Source organism: Pongo abelii, chromosome Y (genome assembly GCF_028885655.2).
Source record: "Pongo abelii isolate AG06213 chromosome Y, NHGRI_mPonAbe1-v2.0_pri, whole genome shotgun sequence".
Lineage (NCBI taxonomy): Eukaryota > Metazoa > Chordata > Mammalia > Primates > Hominidae > Pongo > Pongo abelii.
Window position 1 is genome coordinate 45,250,564 of NC_072009.2, and position 23,769 is coordinate 45,274,332.

At 40.6% G+C, this 23,769-nt stretch overlaps 1 pseudogene; it reads right to left on the reverse strand.

The window, feature by feature from the left end:
* Positions 1 to 2,136: 2,136 nt before the first annotated feature.
* LOC129053191 (tubulin beta-8 chain-like) lies at positions 2,137 to 4,413 on the reverse strand (annotated as a pseudogene).
* Positions 4,414 to 23,769: the final 19,356 nt, after the last annotated feature.

A 23,769-nucleotide genomic window follows, 5' to 3' on the forward strand; every position in this document is an offset into this window, starting at 1 on the left:
CCCTACAACCCTCACTACACTGGTTACCTGCCAGCCTCTGCTCCCTCCTGGGCCCCTGTCTATATAGTTCTGAAGTCCTACAAGAATGGTGAGTTCCTAAGCCGACTACCACCCAAACAGGTAAACAACCAGGGGCCTCCAGGGGTAGAGAACATACCCAGACAGGTTCTGCTGCCTGTAGACTTGATGTCCTTCTGCCACAACAAGCCATGCTTGCCAGGCTGGAAGGGGGGCTCCAATTACTTTGGAAATCTGGGCCTGTAGCTGGCATATGGAAAAGAGGCCTGGAAAAGGACCAATCCTGTCCATGAAGCCCCCAGATGGAACCAGGTAATTGGGAAATACATGGGTACCAAGTCTGATCCACATTCAGACCCATTGGGAACTGCAGCAGTGACTTACCTTCTCTGCCACTCTGGGTGTACCACTCCAGGAGGAACATCTGACCCCATGTGTCAGTGGAGATACTAGATGTGGGTAGGTTCCAGTTGCTGCAGCTGAACCTTCCCAACCAGTTCCATGCAAAGACATTTCAGATGGGGGCAAACCTGGGTGGGCAAGGACACCCCTCAGAGAGTGAGAGCCTCTGAGGAGGGCTGTCACAGAGACCCCTTTTCCTGATCTGAGAACAGGTTAAGGGAGTATGTGGGACCTCTGCCACCTCCCAGCTGCTTCCAGGAGCCACTTCTTTCAAGATGAGGCACTCTCCTGCTTGCCTGTTCCCATTTGGCTGCAAAAGGCCATTGCCAACATTCAGTAAACAAAAAGAAAGGGGCCTCACCTGTTTTCCCTGACACACCTGGGGCAGGTGGGTAGGCCCAGGGGTCCTGTGGTAGAACCTGTACATCTTCCCACCCCCAGGCTATGCTGGCTTCAGCTTATGTGTGTGATGAGGGTGGGGTGGGAATTGCCAAGAGGTAATTACACAGGCCACCGACAATTTCTACAAGAGCTAGGTAGAAGAGCACTGTCTTGTCATGCTGCCCAGTACTCAGCTCACACACACATCTGTTGACAGCTTCCCCAAAGCAGGCTTTGAAGTCCAGGCTCCCCAAGAAGCCTGGGGTGGAGATTCTGCCAGGCTAAAAGACCTATCCCCAAAGGTGCCACCCTCACCAGTCTCATCCTGACAATCTTGGATCATTTTTGCCCTGAAGTTTTGGAGTGGGGGACAGAGAGACAGCAGACAGTGTGCATTAATCACCTTTCCAGAGAGCATCAGACCCCCAGACTGGGAGAGGTAAGAACTCCACTCAGGTGTTTTTCTCACTGATTGCCACTTGGGGGAAGCAACACTTGTGAGCATCTGCCTGTCTCCCCAGGTCCTGTTCAGAAACTCTATCTGTGCCTTTGGAGAAACTGCCCCAAGCACACAGGCCCAGCAGCCACCATCTATGGCCCCCAGGACCTAAACACCTACATAGGGTTCAGTGCATGTGAGCAGACACTGGGCTTGATTCCTGCCCAACAGCTCGTGCCAGATACCCCATGCCCACCTCATTAAGAGAATGAAGCCACATGTTCACACCCAGGCCATCATGGTGATAGAGTGGCTGGGGTCCTACTTTCCCACCCTTCAATGCTGGTTCAGAATCAGCTGTCAGACCACATTCCTACCCTGAGGTGGGACTTTGGGACATTGTCCACCAGGGACACTGACCACTTTTAAAGTTCCAGAAACAGAGGGCCAGCTGTTTCCCTGGAAGTTTGTTACATGGGATAACCCAAGGCTTGCCTTCAGAAACAGGTTTCCCACCACATAGCTGCCCAAGTCCCAGCACATCCATAAGTTCATGTGAAGCCTTCCTGCCACATCCACAGCCCATGCCAACCCCTCCTGGAACCACTGGAATGCTTGTTCCTGGGCATGTGATAAGCCCAGACAGCTTCAGCCTTGCAGGACAACTAAGCACATCTGGCAGTAGTAGACAGAGAGCCTATAGAAAGAAGTTAGAGGTGAAACAAGATGTTATGAGAATACTTTAGTAGGCAAAATCACATACCATAAAAATGCTTTAAAATGCATCACAAGAAGATGAAAAGACACAAATGAACAATTGCATAGTGACACAGGGCTGTCAGAACACAATAAAGAATCCACATAATTTCCATCCTTTACCCAAGAAAAGGAAAGTTCTAGGCCACCTCCTCCTCAGCACACTCCTCAAATTCTTCCTCCTCAGCCATGGCATCCTGGTACTGCTAGGTTTCCGGCACCAGGTAATTCATGTTGCTCTTGGCCTCAGTGAACTCTGTCTCATCCATGCTCTTGCCCATGTACCAGTGGAGGAAGACCTTGCACTTGAACATTGCTGTAACCTGTTCTGAGACATGCTTGAAGAGTTCCTGGATAGCCGTGCTGTTGCCCATGAAGGTGGCCAACACTTTTAGCCCCTGGGGTGAGATGTCACTGATGGCTGGTTTTTTTTTTTTTTAATTACTGTTATACTTTAGGTTTTATGGAACATGTGCACAATGTGCAGGTTAGTTACATATGTATACATGTTTTGGGGTAGCCAGTCAGCAAAGTAGCTGCTGTTCTTATTTTGAATGTTGAATGTTTGTTCACCCACCCTCTTCATGGGCATGCAACCCCTGAAAATGGCAGCCACCATTAGGTAGTGGCCATGACTGGGGCAGCCGTCATATTCTTAGCATCAAACATCTGCTGGGTAAGCTCAGCCACAGTCAGGGCCCGGTAATGCTGGCTGCCCTGGCTGGTCAGTGGGGCAAAGCGAGGCATGAAGAAATGCGGCCTGGGAAATGGGACCATGTTCACAGCCAGCTTCTGCAGGTCAGCATTTGGCTGAGTGGGGAAGTACAGGCCCATGGTGACCCCACTCATGGTAGCAGATAACAGATGGTTCACATCACCATAGGTGGGTGTGGGCAGTTTTAGGGTTCTGGAATAGATGTCATATAGAGCTTCATTATCTAAGCAAAAGGTCTCATCTGCATTTTCTATGAGCTGGTGGACTGAGAGGGTGGCATTGTAGGTTCCACCACGGTGTCTGTCACCTTGGACTAGGGCAGGATGCTGAATGTGTTTATGATCCTGTCTGGACACTCCTCCTGGATCTTACTAATGAGAAGCGTACTCATCCCAGACACAGTCCCCCCACCCAGGGAGTGGGTCAGCTGGAAACCCTGCAGGCATTCACAGCTTTCACACTCCTTTCTGACAATGTCCATCACTGACTCCATCAGCTCCACACCTTCTGTTTAGTGCCCCTTGGCCTTGTTTCCGGCCCCACACTGACCTGTAAGACAGTACAGTCAGTCACTTCATAGCCAGGTATACAGTCAACAGTGGTCACAACCACAATGAAAAATGGACCAAGTGTCACATGTAAGGTGAAAGCACCATTCATCCTGCAGGTGGAGCAAATGAAACACTCTACCCCAGAGTTACAGGACAGCAGCCTCCCCTGTTAGAAATTAAGTCAGGACTCAAACCTCAGACATGCTAACAGACCTTACTGTAGGTGGCTCCTGCCCATTTTCAGGGAAGACAGTAGCCACGGACTCAGCTCAGCTCCCTGCAGGGAGTTTACAATGGTAGCTTCTCACCTTAAAGAGACACCTGGGCCTTCCTCCCAAAGCCCATTTAGGAGAGGCAGATTGAGTGACTCAGAGCATAGGAAGATGTTCAGGAGCCCTAGCTCCACAGTTCCCACAGTGATGACCTTTGGGAACTGCTAGATGAGCTGTCCTGGCTAAAGAGCCTCACGGCAGTCTTCACTCGCAGCTCAACAAAGATGAAGTTGTTGGCCTGAAGATCAGCCCGAAGGGCCCCGAGCACACAGAGTCCATGGTGCCCGGCTCCAGGTCCACGAGCACAGTGCAGGGCACATACCAGACCCCTGAGTGGGGCTGAAGGGTATTAGCAAGGGGAGGGCCGCTCTTCCCAGAACAGCAATCAGAGGACTGGGTTCTCAACGCTGGCCTCATTGTAGTTAGTACATGTTGATGCGCTCCAGCTGCAGGTTGCTGTCCCTGTGGCAGGTGTCAGCAGAGTTGATAGGATGTTCATCAGAGATCACCCCCCAGAACTGCAAGAGATTGGAGGGGCCAGACAGGCCAGGGCCAAGTCACTGAGCCCAGGAATCTGGAGGCACACCTGCCCCTCTCCTAGCTCCTCTACCACCCCCACCCTCATCCACACCAACATCCCTAGGCTGCCGTGTCCCTGGAGTCCACCTCGGCTGCCTCACCAGTCTTCCAGTTCCACTGCATCCATGGCAGGGAGCCCAGGGTCTGCAATGCAGTGGCACCACCCCTGTCACTGCCAGTGCCAACATCTTCCCTGGCCACCCAGCACGCCAGAGCTGGGACCTCAGAGCCCCAGATGCCAACCTTGGCACCGATCTGGTTCCTGCACTGCCAGGTCTGCGTGAGCACAACCTCCCTCATGGCCAAGATGGGATTAGGGCAGCAGGAGAAATTTGAGAAGGAAGAGCAGATGTGCAACGACCCAGCCTGCCCTCTGCCAAAGTTTAAATGGACACTCGCCCACCTCCCTCAGCCTTGGATTGGGCTCCCAGAATAAGCAACAGCTTTACTTCCACACAGATGTACCCACCTGTGAATCCCTTGGAGTTGAACATCTGTTGGGGAACTCAGGTGGCCTTGCTGTGGTCCTTTGGATGTTGGGGAAATCTGGTCAGCTGGAGAACTTCCTCCCACATCTTTAGTTAGTTTAAATCCGTAGCTGACATAAAACTGAATTTTCCTCCCATGTGGGAAGGGAAGCCTCTTATTTCAATATTCAGAGTGCCTTGCACCTATCCTAGACCGATGACATATTTTTGTAATTGATGAGTCTTTTCATCTATTAGGAAATATGTGGTTAGGAAAGGCCTTCCATATGTTAACTCAACAGGACTTAATTGTAAGTTTTACTTTGGAGCAGTCCAAACTCGCAGTCAGCTATGGGTGTTAGAGATAGTCAGGCATCTGATTTAGCATGAGTCTTCTTTAGAGTAGGATTAGCCCTTTCACCATTCCAGAGGACTGTGGTCTCTATGCAGAGTGAAGGTAATACTGGATTCCTAAAGCTGAGGATAGGTGTTGGGATACACCTGAAAATGGACCATTGTCACTTTGCAGGCTTTTAGATTACCCAAACTGAGGAGTTATTTCTTCTGGTAAACACTTTTCAGATGGGGTGGGGAATGCCTTGATCTATCCAGTGAAGGTATCAGTAAGCATTAGCAAATATTTGAATCACCTGCAGGAAGGCATCAGAGTAAATCTGAGTTGCCAGTTCTCACCTGGATAGATTCCTCAATGTTGGACAGGCTTGACTGGAGAAGGAGAAAATTGCTGGCCATTTGGGTCATGTCAGGAACAGAGCTCACAGGGCTGAGTCACCTGTTTTATTGTCTTGAAAAGATTTACCCCTATAAACAAATGAGACATTAACAAAAACAAAGAATCTCTTCTAGGGTGAAAAGAATCATGAAAGTGCTGAATTATATTCCTATGATTGGTACTTGGCATTAGTAATTTATTACCATCATTCAGACAGCCAGAGAGGCCCTGGACTGAATTGCAATACCTGGCCCAATTTTGTACTTCTTCAGAGTATTCTGACACAGTTACATGTATGCTGACCAGCATGCCCATAGCTTAATTGGCCCTTTCAGTGCATGGGTCTTGGCTGGGGCATCTACTAGGGCATTTCCTTTTACATAATAAGTCTCTCTTTTGATATCCTCTGCAATTAATTATAGTCAGTTTTGGCAGCAAAACAGCATTCTAACAAGCTAAAAATCTGAATGATGTTTTATGGAAAAGCCCTTGGGGTCAGGAGTCCTTACCCATTCCAAACTGCAGCATTAGAATGAAGCACTAAAAGATCATACTTGGAATCAGTGTAAATGTTAATGTTTAAATCCTTTCCCAACTGCAGGGGCCTAGTAAGTTCAATTAACTCAGCTTTCTGAGCTGAGGTAGAGGGTAGCAATGCTTGTGCCTTGATTCTCTTGTGCTAATGAGTATATCTAGCTCTTCTGTTTTCCTGATGTATAAAAGAACTTGCATCTGTTAACCACTCTGCCTTGGGATGGTCAAGGGGCTCATCTCTCTTAAGTCTGACCTTCTAGAATAAATCTGTTTTATAACCTGTGACATGCTTTAGCTGTGTCCCCAGTCAAATATTATCTTGAATTGTAGCTCCCATAATTCCCATGTATCATGAGAGTGACCCAGGGGGAGGTAATTGAATCAGGGGATGGGTCTTTTTCATGCTGTTCTCATGACAGTGAATAAGCCTCATGAGAGCTAATGGCTTATTTATTTATTCAATTAATTAATTTATTTATTTATTCTTGATACATAGTCTTTCTCTGTGGCCCAGGCTACAACACAAGAGCATGATCTCGGCTCCCTGCAACTTCTACATCCGAGTTCCAGGTATTCTCCTATCTCAGCCTCCTGAGTAGCTGAGATTACAACTACCCACCACCATGCTTGGCTAATTTTTGTAGTTTTAGTACAGATGGGCTTTCACCATGTGGGCCAGGCTGGTTTCAAACTCCTTACCTCAGGTGATCCACCACCTTGGACTCCCAAAATGATGGGATTACAGCTGGTGGCTTTATAAAAGGGAGTTTCCCTACACAATGTCTTTTTCCTGTTGCATGTAAGAGATGTGACTTTGCTCCTCATTTGCCTTCTGCCACGAGTGTGAGGCCTCCCCAATCATGTAGAACTGTGAGTCAATTAAACCTCTCTTCTTTATAAATTACCCAGCCTCAGATATGCCTTTACTAGCAGCATGAAAATAGAATAATACAACCTGTATGCCAGAAAGGCTGGGTGCATCTGTGGACTCTGGCCAATACGTAGCTGCATTTATGGTTTGGCAGTCTTTAAGAGTTATGTCTGGAGTGTCTAGCAATTAGGCCTGATACAGTCATAAATATTCTCCTATTATCCACTGGTGCCATTTATCTTCTAGGAAGACCTTCTCTTGGTGTGGGGTCAAAAACCTGTAGGTGCTGTCCTAATGTTAGTTTATTAGTTTTGCCTACTAGAAAAGTTGTAGCAGCAATAGCTCTAAGACATCAAGACCACCCTGAGGCCACCTGGTCTATCTGCTTAGAAAATTAGGCTACTGGCCTTGGAATATTCCCCAGTTTTGTGACAAGATTACCGAAGGCCTATGCCTTGCTTTTTGGCCACATAAAGAACAAATGGTGGATCCAACTTAGGGACTCCCACAGCTGCAGCAGAGCCCAATTTCTTCTTTAGAGTATTGAAGCTTTGCCTGTATTTCTAATTACATTCTAGGATCTCTAAATCTTTCCCTTTAGTGTATCATATAAGGATTAGCTACATGTCCAAATCTGGGTACCCATAAGCAACAGTACCCAGCCATCTCCTAAAAAAGCCCACAGTCATTTCTTGGACTGGGACCCTCACATGACTAAAATAACTTTTTTATCTTCTAGGGATGTTGATCAGTTCCAAAGGTTAAGACAGATTCCAAATATTAAAGTCTTTCAGTCAAAATCTGAGTCCTGTGTGGTGATACCTTATATCTGCAAATTCCCAGGAAATTTACCAATTTAACGGTATTGTTATTTGTGTCTTCTTTAGGTGGGCTAGCAATGAGCAAGTCACCTATATACTGAATAATTGTGTCCCTTCACAATTGTAGATTTCTTAAATCCTTAGATAAAGCATTTTCCAATAAGTGGGGACTATCCCAGAACCCTTCAGAGATGCCTATACAGGTTAATTTTGAGGCTGAATGCACATATGGATCAGTCCATTCAAAGACAAATATATTGTGAAACTGGATGCATGGAAATGCAGAAAAATGCATCTTTCAGGTTTAAGAAGGTAAACCAGCTTGCTTCCCCTGGGACTTGGGTAAATATTGGGGACAATGAGGTGTATGGAGACAACTGCATTTATTAATGCTCTAAGGTTTCTGACAAATCTGTACTTTCCATTAGACTTTTCATCTGGTAACATGCAAGTATTGTAAGGAGACGCTCATGGCCTTGATAACTCATATGGCAATAATATGGAAATAAGGGTTTGAATTTCCCCTCATGCTTCTTGCCTTAAAGTGCATTGTCTCTTCTGAGGGTGAGGAGCACTGGACTGAAGTTGGATTTGAATGTGGGAGGTGTTTAGTGCATTTCTCAGAGCCCGTGTGGCCCAAACCTCAGAATTTACTTGAGACAACACCTCAGGAGTAAATGTGACAGCTCATTCTCAACTTCTCTTTCCCCTGAGGGGTCAGGAACACAAGTAACACTTTCTCTGCTTTATGATCTGTGAAGGTGACCATGACTTGGTCTCCTGAGTCAATAAACCTCTGCCCAGTAAGAGGTCAGGCATTCAGACATTACTAAAAAGCAGGTGAGAAACGCAGAGGCCCTGGAGGACAACATAGAAGATAAGAAAAGCAGTGTTGTTGGGCTTGTCCATCATGAGAAGACAGGAGCCAATTGTATTGAATCAGGATGGAGTCATCTGTTCCCATACCTAATAAGAAGTTAACAATCCTACCGTCCAATTCAAGAGCCAGCTGAGGCTCTTCCATCTCTTGATAGCTAATAGTCCAATGAGATCAGAGGCAGGAAGTATCAGGCCCTACCACTTTTGGATCTGCTGGGTGCTGATGATGACTCCCTTGGAAGCACAGTGCATTTCCTTCAGCAGTGGCTGACTTTCTTACAGAAGACACATCGATTTATATCCAAGGCACAGTGGGCCAGAGGCACAGACTGGGACTTTCACCTTCTCACTTCGTCTGTGAGGGCCAGGGGTAAAGGGGGCTGCTTCTGAAGGGGTGCAGAGCACAAGGTTGCAGCTAGAAGCTGGGCCTCTTGGGAGGTTTGCTTTGTTTTGTTTTCTCTGCCCTATTCCTGTGACAGAAAAACTGCAAAAGCCAAGTCTAAAAGCTGACCCATGGGAGTCTGGGTCCCTAAGCATTCCCTAAGGCTGCTTTCAGCAGCTTTCTGCAGATATCAGAAGCAGACTGGGCTATAAAATAAACTCCTAGCAATGCCGCAATGCCGCAATGCCGCAATGCCTGTCCCTCCTTGGAGTCAGGAGCAGTGTTAGTGTATTTCCTCAAGGTCTAAATTATCCACCCTTGTAATAAGGCTAGGTTTTCATTTTCTCCCTGAGTAATTTTCTGGACTTTATAAAAATTGAAAGTTGTATCATGCATTTTTTTATTCCTTCAAGGAGTCAAATGACCATATTTTTTTCTCTATATATCCCACTTTCTTCCTAATTCATTTCTCTTTTCTAGATCCTAATTCTCTTTTAGGCCCTGCTCAGGCACTGCTGTGCCTCCCACGTGATAGGTGCCATGTCCCTGGTTGCAGGCTGCCACTCTATTAGCATGTGCACTAGACACTCCCATAATACACTGCTTTTCTATCGTGCAGCAGGTAAACATAAATGTATGCAAATCTTGCATGGTCAGATAATACGTCAAGGTTAGCCTCTTAAATTTGTCTGTGAATTTTCCTGGAACCTCTGAAAGCTGTTTCAGTTTTTCCTTGCATGTGGGTGATTCAGACATAGAAAAGGGTACATATACCTATATAGTGTCCCTATCATCATTTGCCACTTCCCAGAGAGGGCAAAGATTCAACTTTGCCAGCTGATAAGAGACCCAGGACATGTTGTTCTGGTGAAGCTCAGGTGTTTTGGGGTATGCATGTAAGTAGGGCAGGGAAAAGATGATGTCTGGACACTAGATTACCCTGGAAAACTAGAAGGAATTAATAACATGTTGCACACCTCACCAGAACTAGAAGGAGTCTGACTGTGTTCTTATGGGGTGCTTGGACTGGCAGTGGAGAGTTCAGCCTCAGCTAAGAAAAGCCTAATATTAAGAGGTACTTGCATTAAAGGGTAATCTATTATGTGCTGTCCGTATTTTGTCTTTTTTTCCATCCAACATATACAAGCCAATTTTAAGTTTTTATCCTGACCAAGCATCAGAGAAGCCTGTGTATAACGTATTTCCTCCCATTTAGTTTCTCTTTTATAAAACAAATTAAGCTGCAAAAAAAGGAGTCAGACCAAACAGGGGAAATGGGAAGGCTGTAACTTGTATATTGAAATGTATTAGTCCATTTTCACACTTCTATGACAAAACTGACACACTTTCAGGGAAAAAGTGACATGCTGGGTTTAGAAAGTAGGATCCAGCTGCCCTATACCAGCTCTTCAAAGATGACCTTATGCTTAAGAAATAAGAGAAAACTGTTAAGAAAAAGTCTCATGTTTTCCAACTTGATGCTAATTGTTTGCAGAGGGCTGTCATAAAAGAGATTGTCACTAAAAAGGCATATCTGATCTTATCATGTAGGACTCTTAAATGCCACATTTCAATTTCTACTCATAATGATGGAGAGGTTACTGATGAACTTTTCTGATAATTAAGATACAAAAACACTAGATTCCAAGACATTTCTTTTTTTCAGTGTCACTTGGACCAGTGGCAAATTAAATAAGCAATCAGCTAAAGTCAGGAAAGTAAAAGCTGAACTGTTTTGGGCCTCTTTTCTGGGGCAGCCTATAGACTACTAAAAAACAGAGGAGGTGAGCAGAAAGATGACAAGATGCAGAGCACTCAGGTGAGGGACAGAGAGCACCATGTGGACAGTCCAAAAAGAGAAAGCAGCAAACATCTTGTTTAGCCAAATCCATTCTTCTCAATATACCCCAGGGCCTCCAACCTTGTGAGCTTGGCTTCTAATCTGAGTATGACAACCCCAGGTCTCTAAGTTTTTGGGCTAAGTCTCTCCCACTAACATTATACACTAGGGCCTCTCCCTTCAGTAATAGTGGATAATCTTGCCCACCAGAATGGCTTCATACTTCTAAAAGATGGCCCACTTGCCAAGTGATTGATTCTGTATGGATTGTTTTCCTTGGAGTGGGGGTCTTGCCTTGGTATCCCTTCCAGGTGTTTCTGAAAGATGTTGCTGGAAAAGAGGGTCCTGATACTGACCACAAAGTAGGATTCTTAGATCTGGTGTAGGAAAAAATATGAGGTGAGTCAGAGAGCACAGTGAAAGAAATAAGTTTGTTATACATGACTCCATTACGGAGTTGGGCATCCTCAGGAAACAAGAGCATGAATGCATTGTCTTTTATTAGTATCTCTACTTATAAGTAAGTATAAAGAGAAAGAGTTATTATTAAACTTGGAAGGTGCAGATGTACTCATTAAAGTCAGAGCCTATTGGTTTTAACAATGATCATTACCCCATTGACCTAAGCTAGCTCATTAATATTATCTTTAAGAAAAAATGCTGCACACCTAGGATATTTATACATTTTTCAGGCTTGGTGGAAGCTGTCTTGTATGGCCATAAATATTCTGCAACTGTAATTTGTGGCCAGCTTAAAAATGTGGCTATTTTCAGACCATAAATATTAACCTTCTAGATGCCTTGTGATTACCTAGCTACTCATATTAAGATAGGGTATTCTAGTCATGTTTATTAAGTTAGAAGCTTGGTAACCATGACTACCTCTAACAGCAAGTCTACTGCTCAGGGATAAAATTTATTTCTCAGGAATTTTGCGCATTTTGTTTGATGAAATTTGATGTGTTTACTAAAATGGCAGAAAAGAGTGAAATTAGTACTCAAGGATTTCTCAGGATGGGATATAAAGTAAACAAAATGATTATAGCTAATACACAAGTTGATACCATTGATATTCAAAAGAAATTTTGTTTGAAACATGATATTTTTATTTTTATTTATTTATTAATTATTATTGTTATTATTTTGAGACAGTCTTTCTCTGTTGCCCAGGTTGGAGTGCAGTGCACCATCCTGGCTCACTGAAACCTCTGTCTCCCAGGTTCATTTCATTCTTCTGCCTCAGCCTCTCAATTTGCTGCAATTACAGTCCTGCATCACCATACCCAGTTAATTGTTGTATCTTTAGTAGAGATGGGGTTTTACTCTGTTGGCCGGGCTGGTCTCAAACACCTGACAGCAAGTGATCTGCCCATGTTGGCCTCCCAAATTACTGGGATTGCAGGCCTGGGCCAACCCTTCCAGCCACAATGAGATTTTTAACTAATTCTAACTGATTTTCTGCAGGGAGCTGAACAAATTCGACAGATCATGGGCCTAAAGTAGGAGAAGACTGAGGACAAACTCTGGAACACATGTGATTAAATTAAGCATAACTGAAACCAAATAAAATTTAATAAGGCTGTACCTTTTAGTTTCAAGATGTTTCCATCATTTTAAAATGTGTTATTCAGTGGAAAAGAAAAATAATATTTACCACCAGGTTAAAGAACAGGGTTCCCTGCAGGGATTGATTGACTGAGAACTATGGCTCAGGATTAAAAATTATTTTTTCCACTTATAAACTAAAAATTAATTTTTAAGCCTCTGTTGAGCAAATAGACCCCTCTTCTTGGATAATGACCTTCCAAAGTTAACCTGAAAATGTAGTTCAAGCCATGGGTCACACATAACTCATTATACTCTCCTCCCTTTGGTTTTAAATTTAATTTTAATTTTTAATTTATTTTTGTGGGTAGACAGTTGGTGTATATATTTATAGGGGTATATGGCATACTTTGATACAGGCATGCAATGAGTAATACATAATAAAAAAATGGGGTATCTATCCCCTTGAGCATTTATAGCTACCAATGGGAGCTGTATTTTTCTTTTGCAAAATACACTTTTTAAAGTTCATTTAAAAAATAATAACAATTGTTTAGAAAGGCACATGCTATTTTGAAAATAATTTGAGAGAAGCAGAAAAGTATAAACTTTCAGCCTCTAAAGATATTTGTATACTATTTAACCCATAAATCCAAAGTCTGGTGGCAAATATGTTTATGTTACACTGACTTTTGGATAAATAAGTTAAACAAACAGTTTTCTTTTTAAATGATAGGTCTTATAATTGGTATAATGTTGAGATGGATGCAGTGAATGGGCTAATCATAATAATAATATTTTCTCTTTAATAGTTTTTTGGAACATTAAGTGACAACCAGAGAGTCTAAAACTGGGTTACATAGTAGTAATGAAATCAGAGTGGCACTTAATTTGCAGCAGTAGGATTGGAATTCTTGCTGTTGAGGTTGGTGGTAGCAAACTCAATTATGGGTGTTTTCTGCTTCATGGTTAGATGGTGTGTTGAAACATTTCCTCTTTAGAACTTTCTAACACTTCTTGACTAAAACTGTTGAAAGTAGAAATAAACCCCTCTGATTTTGAATTTAGCCAATTTACAGTTAAAATTAGTTAATATGTTTCTACTTTTCAGACTGTGGCTTTCACATAGACAGAAATTGTATCTTATACCTCTTTTCCTTCAGCAGTGGTGTGCCTGGCACCTAGTTGAATTGTCAGGTTTGTTGAATAAGTAATGTAAAATTATACCAGAAGTAAACTATTACATTTATCAACTTTACTCAGAAAACACATTGCTAAGTAATATATATGAATCCATTCACTCACTTATTTAACAAACATTTATTAAGTGACTACAGTATGCTATGAGCTAAGAATATGGCAGTAAACAAATCTCACCTTGCCTCAAACTTCGGTGGATCCAGGAGTCTCTAGAGGCTTAATTCTTTCTCAATCAACAATTCCTCTTCACTGAATAGTTGACAAGAAAGTTTGAGAAGGCAAGAGTGTGTGAACTCGGCAGATGTTTGTGATGAACCTACTGTGTGCAGAAGCTGTAGTGTAACAGGATTTGCCTGTCTCCTAGGAAACGTGAACATTAAAACCATTATTTTAAGTAACAAAATTGCCAAGAATACCAAGTGATGGCAAGGAAAATCATTTTAACAAGAGTATAATGGGCACTGAGCCTCGTGTGGGGTCCAGGCATCTCTGGCATGATGCCCTCTTAGGTCGTGGTTGTCCCTCCTTGTTGCTCTTGCTGTCTCCTTCAGTTACACTTTACTTTCTGCTTGATGCTCTGCATTGATGAACACATAGCCCAGTTTTCCCTGGTGGACTGCTTGGGCCATTCTTGTCATCTGGCTCTGAAGACTTTGTTCAAAGAGTTGTACTTGCCAGATGGGGAAGCCAGAGATCAGAGGTCCTCTGCTGAGGCCACTCTCACCCTGCTTACCTTCCCTGAAATACCTAAGAGATGAAGCTCAGGTGAGCGATGAATGACAGGCCACAGTGTGGACCATGTACAATTCTTCAAGCTACAGCTTTAACTCTTTTTCTTACTGCTCTCTTAGGACAGTATATTTAGATGGAAGTAAATGAAAATAATGTTATTAGGGGATGCGATTAAAATATATCTCTCTCGCAAAAAAGGAAGTAGATTATTTGTGAACTGTAATACTTTATTTTTAGTGAGAAATCACCTTAAAACTTGCAACCTGGATTCAAGATAATTATTTCATTCTGCAAATGTTTAGTAGGAAACTATATGCCAGGACTGTGCCAGTACTAGGGATATATGGTTGACTATTTAGTATAAGATGCCTTGGAGTTTCATATACATGGCTAATGCTGTATACACAGTGTGGTAAAAAGAGACTTCTGAGATGCACAGAGGACAGACAATAAAGGGTATTTAAATGGTGGATAAATATATTTGGATGTTTCACTCAGGGCTGTTGAAGTTATTGAAGATCAGTGGTCTCAGAGTTTTGGCATTTTCAGGCCATGCTAAGTACTTTGTTTCTAGCTGATTATTGGCCACATTACTGATCATCAATTGGCTCTGTCTGATGCAGCAACTCCACCACTAAGTATCTACACAAAGAAAAATAAATAATGTATCAGAAAGATACCCATATTTGTATGCTTCCTTCAACACTATTCGCAGTAGCACAGATATAAATCAATCTAAATGTCCATCAACAGATGATTGGAGAAAGAAAATGTAGAAAATATACACCATGAAATACTATTCAGGCATAAAAAAAATCATAACTTCTAGAGACACATGGATGGAACTAAAGGCCATTATTGTAAGCAAAACAAGCCAGACACAGAGTAAACATCATATATTCTCACTCATAAGTGGGTGCTAAAAGATGTTTAGGTATTGATGTAGAGAGTGGAATGTTAATGGAGACTCAGCAGGGTGAGGGGATGGAAAGGGTGTATAGTGAGAAATTACTTAATGGGTACAATGTCCATTATTCAGGTAATGGATACCCTAAAAACCCTGACTTCACCATTATGCAATCCATGTTTACAGAAAATTGTGCTTGTAACCCATAAATTTATACCCAAAAAGTCTTAGAACTCTCTCTCTTCTCTTCTGTCATAAGCCTCAGAGCTCAGTGATCCCCTTGGATCTCCTCAGCCTGCTAAGTTTTGACTTTCCTACCTAAGGTGATTTTGGGCAGACATAAAGGAGTGTTTCAGGAAGATGCTCTCAGGCACACTGCTTCTGAAGCAACATCAGAGGCTCTTCTGGTGATCTTTATCTATTCACTGCTTTCAGGAAGGAATAAAATATCTGTGGTTAAAATTTAAAAAACTGTTTCCCACCTACCATTCAGACCTGACTGAAGAGATTTTAGAATTTTAAGGAAACTGCATTTTCCTGAACCAAAAGGCACATTAGTGCAAAGGCCAGTGTCACATAAGTACGTTTTCCCCATCTGTAACGTAACTCTCAGATGCTACTCCCACAGCAGGAATCACTACAGTGTTTTGAATGAGGTACTGGAAAAGCCTATGATCTCATTATCATTTGAACATATGAATAACATAAAATTTAGTCAGAATTTTATTTGAAATGATTATTTGTGCAATTTTTAGTTAACAGATTTATATTGTGTTATTTCAAGCAATACAAATCATGTTGTTATGTTGTAAGCTAGAAATATTTACAATAACACATGGTCTTGAGTCTCACCTGATGAATTGAAGATTAAAGCAAAATAATTTATCTTGGGGAACTTTGTGACAGTTTCTGTTTAACTTTGCCTCATAATGACTTCAAACTGTTGTGCATATATAGAGAATTCCTGGCTGAAGGGACTTTTTTGGACTATTGTGCTATGTTTATTATTGTAACGTTTTAAGATTTGGAGGATCATATATTTAGTCTCAGTTGGCCCAGTAAATATTTTGGAATCAGCTTCTGTGTTATGTGTTGAGTATTGAAGCAACAGTGGAGACAAGGCTACTGCCCTCACAGAGTCTGGTGGAGAAAACCTGATGGAGTATGGCAGGGAACATTCTGTGAGCATCCTAGGATGCCAAAAGTGAACACAGATGGAACACATGCCTTAAAATGGGGGAGGGTCAGACAAGAAGAGGTGTCAGGAAAAACAAGGAAAGATCTGCAGGAATAGAACACACTTGAGGAATTCATGGGGAATGAAAAGAGAATGGGTGAGCAGGAGCAGATTGTCAAGAAGGAAACCAAGAAGGAGCAGCCAAAGAGGTTAAAGAGGTTGATGGAGAATGAAGAGAAAGAAGGTGACACTGAAGCCAAGGGAAGGAAAGTTTCAACATTTCTGGAAAATAAAATCAGATGCTCTGTCTTAACCCTGCTGTTTTATGAGTCATATAGCCACATTCCAGGTTCTGAGATGTCCATCTCTAAATATGTTTCTTTTAGTTTGCTTAACCCAGCATTTGCCACAATAATCTGGGCTCAGTGTGAGTGTGTGCGTGTGTGTGTATGTGTGTGCATGCACCTATGTGTTCCCTAATATCTCACTGAGGCTAGTGTTCTATACAACATAATTTTTTTTAAACATTGGTTTTATTCATCCTATGTTCAGCTGCAGCAATATTTACAAAGGTCAACTTTGATCATGTGTCTTATTTACTAAAGAAAACATAAGAAAGGAATGAGCAAAGCCCAGCCTGAAGTGGCTCCTCACTACCTGTACCATGTAGCCCAACTGGCTTGGCCTGGGTGTCCTGTACTGACCTGGCTGTCCTGCTGTCTGCCTGCTCCTTTGCCTCCCATTTCCTCCTGGAGAAGGTAGGGATGCTCTGAACTTTGGCCAGCATTGAACCTGTGTCCTTCTCCTAAAGCGGACCATGTTTTCCTGAGTCCATTTTAATCCCTTTTAAAGGTATAGATCAAACAATTTATATTTTTCTGGCCTCTCCTTGTCTCCCCTACCCATCTCCATACAGAGATCTGGCCTTTCTTTAAAGCTTTTTGTCAGGTCTCATTCTGTATGCAGTTTTTCTGCCACTACTACAATGTACACACTTTACTGGTACATAAATTAATGCTATACCAGCCCATGTTTTTCAATTACGTATCATTTTATATCATCTTCTTTTTTCTTAGAGCTTACTTCATTTATTTATTCAATCTTTCTACAATATTATTGTATGTCACATAATTTTATATTTATTTTCATCGGTACTTGTGTACCTTTTCTGTAAAATGGAGACTTTCTAAATAGATCTTCATTAATGTTGAAAGAACAAAGTTTTAAGTCTTGGTCTCAGCCAAAATGAGTTGCCCAAATATCCACGAGGGCAAGAAGCACTTGAATTGTTGCATCAGATATTATTACAGGGAAAGAGAAACATGTGTAATGGAAAATTGCTAACTTTGCCTCCGGGAGATCAGGTTGATTCACTGAGAAAGCTTGAAATAGTTTAGAAAGCATGGTTCTGAGTTTTCTAGGAGAAGGAGAAAAGTTACTGTAGGGCATAAGAAGTAATGCCCACATAAGAAAATTTAGAAAGATCTTATATTAACAACCTAACATCACAAACAAAAGAATTAGAAAAGAGGAAATCAACAACAAAGCTTGCAGAGGACAAGAAATAACTAAAATCAGAGCTGAATTGGAAGAAATTGAGGCACAAAAAATTGTTCAAATGATCACTTAATCAAGGTTTTTTGAAAAAATTAATAAGATAGGCACTAGCTAGGTGAATAAAGAAGAAAAGAGAGAAGATTCAAATAAACACAATTACAAATGATGAAGGTAATGCTACCACTGACCCCACAGAAATAAAAATAATGATCAACAACTACTACAAATACCTCTAAACACTCAAAAGAAAACACTAGAAGAGAAGAATAAATTCCTGGACACACACACCTTCTAAAGACTGAAACAGGAAGAAATTCAGTCTCTGAACAGACCAATAATGAGCTCCAAAAATGGAATCAGTAATAAACAGCCTACAAACCAAGAAAAAAAAAGCCCAGGACCTGATAGATTAACCATCAAATTTTAACAGATGCACAAAGAAGAGCTAGTACCATTCCTACTAAAACTATTTCAAGAAATAGTGAAGGAGGGACTTCTTCACAAATTCTTCTATGAGGCCAGCATTATCCTGATACCAAAGCCTGGCAGTGACATAACAAAAAAGGAAAGCTTCAGGCCAGAATCCTTGATGAATGTCCATTAAATAATCTACAAAAAAAAAAAAAAATCCTTGCAAACAGAATCCAGCGCATATCAAAAGGATAATTTACCACAGTGAAGTAGGCTTCTTCCCTGGAATGGAAGGTTGGTCTATTATGGGCAAACCAATAAAATGTGATTCATAGCATATATAAAACTAAAGACAATAACCACAAGATTGTCTGAATAGATACAGAAAAGGTTTTCAGTAAAATTCAACAATGTTTCATGTTAAAAACTCTCAATAAATGAGGTATTGAAGGAACACACCTCAAAATAATAAAGGTCACCTATGACAAAATCACAGTCAGCATTATACTAAATGGGCAAAATCTGGAAGCATTCTCCTTGAAACCCACAAAAGACAAGGATGCCCCCTTTCACCACTCCTATTCAACATAGTATTAGAAATCCTTGCTGGAGAAATCAGACAAGAGAAAGAAATAAAGGGTATTAAAAAAAGAAATAAAGAGAATTTAAATAGAAAGAGAAGTCCAAATACCTCTGTTTGCAGACAACATAGTTCTCTATCTAAACCATATACTTGTGACCCAAATGCTCCTTAAACTGATAAACAACTTCCACATGGTTTCAGTTACAAAATCAGTGTAGAAAATTTGCTAACATTCCTATACATGAAGAAGAGCCAAACTGAGAGACAAATCAGAAAGGCAATTTTATTCACAATTTCCACAAAAAGAATAAAATACCTAGAAATGCAGTTAACCAGGGAGGTGAAAGATCTCTACAATAAAATTTACAAAACACTACTCAAAGAAGGCACAGAAGGCACAAATAAATGAAAAAAAATATTCCATGTTAATGGAGAGAAAGAACTGATATCATTTAAATCACCATACTGCCCAAAGCTATTCCTATTAGACTACCAATGACAGGCTTCACAGAACTAGAAAAAGCTATTTAAAAATGTATATAGAACCAAGAAAGAACTTAAGCAGCCAAGGCAATCCTAAGTAAAAAGAGCAAAGCTTGAGGCATCACAATACCAGACTTCAAACCATACTACTGCACTACAGTAACCAAAACAGCAGGGTACTGGTAGGAAAACAGACACATACACCAAAGGAACAGAGTAGAGAGCCCAGAAATAAGATGGCACACCTACAACTATCAAATGTTGGACAAAACTGACAAAAACAAGCAATGGGGAAAGGTCTCCCTATTCTATAAGTGTTGCTGGGATAACTGGCTACCCATATGTAGAAGACTGAAGGTGGGACTTCTTCCTTACACTATATACAAAAATCAACTCAAGATGGATTAAAGACTTAAATGTAAAACCCAAAACTATAAGAGCCCTGGAAGACAACCTAGACAATACCATCCTGGACATAGAAACAGGCAAAGATTTCATTATAAAGACACCAAAAACAATTACAACAAAAGCAAATATTGACAAGTGGGGTCTAAATAAACTTAAAAAGCTTCTGCTTAGTAAAACAAATTATCAATAGAGTGAAGAGACAACCTACAGAATAAGAAAACATTTACAAATTATATATCTGACAAATGTCTAATATTCAACATAGAGAACTTCAATAAATTTACAAGAGAAAAACAAACAACCCTATTAAAGAATGGCCAAAGAATTGTCTACTCATGTCCTTAGCCTACTTTTTTCTGGCATTTTTTTTCTTGCTAATTTATTTGAGCTCGTTGTAGATTCTGGATGTCAGCATTTTGTCAGATATACAGATTGCGAAGATTTTCTCCCACTCTGTGGATTGTCTGTTTACCCTGTTGACTGTGCCTTTGTCGTGAAAAAAGCTCTTTAGTTTAATTAAATCTCACCTATTAATCTTTGTTTTTCTTGCATTTGCTTTTGGGTTCCTGGTAATGAAATCCTCGCCTGAGCCAATGTCTAGAAAGTTTTTTTTTTTTATGTCATCATCTGGAATTTTTAAAGTTTCAGGTCTTAGATTTAAGTCCTTGATCCATCTCATGTTGATTTTTGTATATGGTGAGACATGAAGATTCCATTTCATTATCCTACATGTGGCTGGCCAATTATCCCAGCACCATTTGTTGAGTAAGGTGTTCTTTCCCCACTTTGCTTCTGTTTGCTTTGTGAAAGATCAGATGGCTGTAAATATTTGGGTTAATTTCTGGTTTCTCTATTATGTTTCATTTTTCTATGTGCCTACTTTTATACCAAAACCATGCTGTTTTGGTGACTGTGGTCTTATGCTATAGTTTGAAATCAGGTAATTTGATGCCTTCTAATTTGTTCTTTTTGCTTAGTATTGCTTTGGCTATGAGGGCTCTTTTTTGGTTCCATATGAATTCTAGAATTGTTTTTTGTAGTTCTGTGAAGAATGATGGTGGTATTTTGATGGCAATTGCTTTGAATTTGTAGGTTGCTTTTGGCAGTATGATCATACACAATTCTTAGAAGATATACAAATGGTCAACACACATGAAAAAATGCCCAACATCACCAGGTAGTTGCTTCCCTATCTGGTGATGAATCCTCCATCTCACACACACACACACACACACACACACACACACACACACATATGTATATGTATATATTATATATACTATATATAAATAATATTATATATAATATATATAGAATATGTCTTTTCCCTTCTCCCCTTCCCATTGCAATTTTTTTATTATATAATTGGCTTATTAGATGATTTGCTTATTATATCTGTATTGCCATATACTTGGGATAAAGTCTGTTTACCCTTAAAAGTATTGTGTGTTTCTTTTCTTCTCTCCTTACACGTTCCACACAGAACACACATATGCACCATGGAATACTATGCAGCTACGTGTTCTCACTTATAAGTGGGAGCTAAATAATGACAGCTTATGAACTGAAAGAAGGAAACAACTCACACGGGCTTCTACTTGATGGAGGAGGGTGGGAGGAGGAAGAGGAACAGAAAAGATAGCAAAGGAGTACTGGGCTTAATATCTGGGTTATGAAATAATCTGCATAACAAGCCCCTGTTATACGAGTTTATCTATGTAGCAAACCTTCACATGTACCCCTGAACCTAAAATAAAAAAAAAAATTGAATCCTTCATGAAAGCTATAAGATCTGTTCCTGTGTGTTTGTATGTCTGTATGTGTTACATGTATGAGATATTTTGCAAATAAAGCTAGTTCTTACATCATAAGTAAAATAGAAATGGCTTTACAATTATCAGTTGAATATAATTAGGTACTTGCTTTATTTAACTGTGAGCTTATGTCTTTTGTTAACAGTTTCTGGATTCAGAGGGTCTTGATATGTGTCCATTATGAAGCATGGAGACATGTTCTCCTTGTCTAGACCAGCAGTTACAAGGCAGAATCAAGCCCAATTGGTCTGTTCTTTCTATGCTTTTCCTATTCTGCTTCCTGGCTATTTTAGGAGGAATTGGATCCTCAGGTATAGTCTTCACAGCTCTGTCTTTAGTCCTAATGGACTCAGGCAGACCATGATCTTCACAGTTTTTCTGGGTGCCATGGGGCTACTTGGGACCTAGAATTACTGGGGGAGGACATGAGTGATGCTACCTGTGTCATAGTTCCAAAATTCTGTTCAGTAGTTTAAAACCTTAAAGTCATGTTAAATTAAGTAATAGATAATGATAAAATGTCATGAGTCATTTGTAAGCTAAAATAATGAAATATTCATCACTAAAAATTTGGTCTATATGCCATGACATATTACTTGTGTATGGTATAGAATACCTAAATATCTTTGGTTCTGTTAATAAACAATAATTTGAAGAACTATATTTCTTTAAAAGTATGAAATGGATTTTATCTAAATATACTGATATAAGAGAGTTGAAAATCACTTTTTAGGGTTTTCACTGAAAATTGGGGTTACTATTGGTCAGGCTGGTCTCAAACTTCTCACCTCAGGTGATGAGCCTCCCTTGGCTTCCTAAAGTGCTGAGATTGCAGGCATGAGCCACTGCACCCGGACACAAAATCTATTTCTATTCACTAGCAATAAACCATATAAAAATGAAATTAAGACAACAAGTTTATTTCTCAAAAAAACTCGAGGCTGGAATCTTTCCCCCTGGCCTGGAAGCCACAGATGCAGGCAGCTGGGGGTGGTGACAGCCTTGGAGATGAGGCTGTGCTGCCACATTGGGACCTGGCTGCAGTGGCTGTGGGTCTAACCAGAAAGTGTTCACGTTCCTGAGAAATCAAAGTAGAATTATTTTAAAACATAATGGTCGAAGAGAGAAAGCCTCCAGTGGTTTTGAAAGTCCTAATGCCATGATGTGAAATAAATATTTTTTGAGTCATAAATTTTTTATAAAAGAACATTGACAAACATCAGCTATAATGAAACCCTTGTTGGGTGGTCCAGATCATTTTGCTGAGAAGAAAACCATTGAGGTCAATTTGAGAGACATTCCTTCATAAGTACTATGAAAAGCATGCACATATTTTAAATACACATTTTACTACACTTACAGTTCCACAGGGATTTTTAAATTTTGATATCATCTGAAACTGTAAACTTTCTATATTGTATGTAAATAAAATTGATTGTTTATAAATACAATAGATTGATATAATAAAATAAATTATAATCAACTGGAAGCTCTTTTCAGTGTTTAAGACCAGCACTTGGGTTTGTATTTTTTCAAAGACAGCACATTCCCTGTATGTAATGTAACTCATAAAATTAATTGCTAAGAAGGTTGTCTTCTGTTTTTTTCATAATAGAATTAAAATTTGTTCGCAATGTCAACAAATTAAGGACATGTTCACAGACTGAGAAATACAACGGCAATTCATAGGTGGTTTTGCTTTATCCTATGGATATGACTTTTAAAATTAAAAAAAGATGATCCAGAAAATGCTGAAAACTAGAAATAATAAACATATTCTAAAATTTAACAATTGTTTAATTGTTTGCTAAGTGTTTTTATGTATTTAGTTGTTAACATAACTATTTTGATGTTGTAGCTGGCCATAGCATTGCTAGAGTTATGCAAATAATTGCATTATAGGTATGTTCATGCCTTAGCCAAAACATTGATTTACTTTAACTGACCCTAACACAATAAGTGTTTTATTAATGCCTACAATCTCAGCACATTGGGAAGTCAAGGTAGGCACACTGCTTGAGCCCAGAGGTTTGAGATGAGACCAGGCAACATGGCAAACCATTGTCTCCACACACACAAAACAAATTAGCCAGGTATTGTGGCTGAGGCTAAGGTAGAAAGATAAAAGGAGACCAGGAATGAGAGGCTGCAAACTGCAGTGAGCCATGATGGCACACTTACAGTCCACCGTGGACAAAAAGTGAGACCTTGTTTCAAAACAGAAGAAAAGAAAGAGAGAAAGAAAGAAAGAATGAAAGAAGGAAGGAAGGAAAGAAAGGAATATGAGTTGAAATTTCTTAAGTGCTTTGACA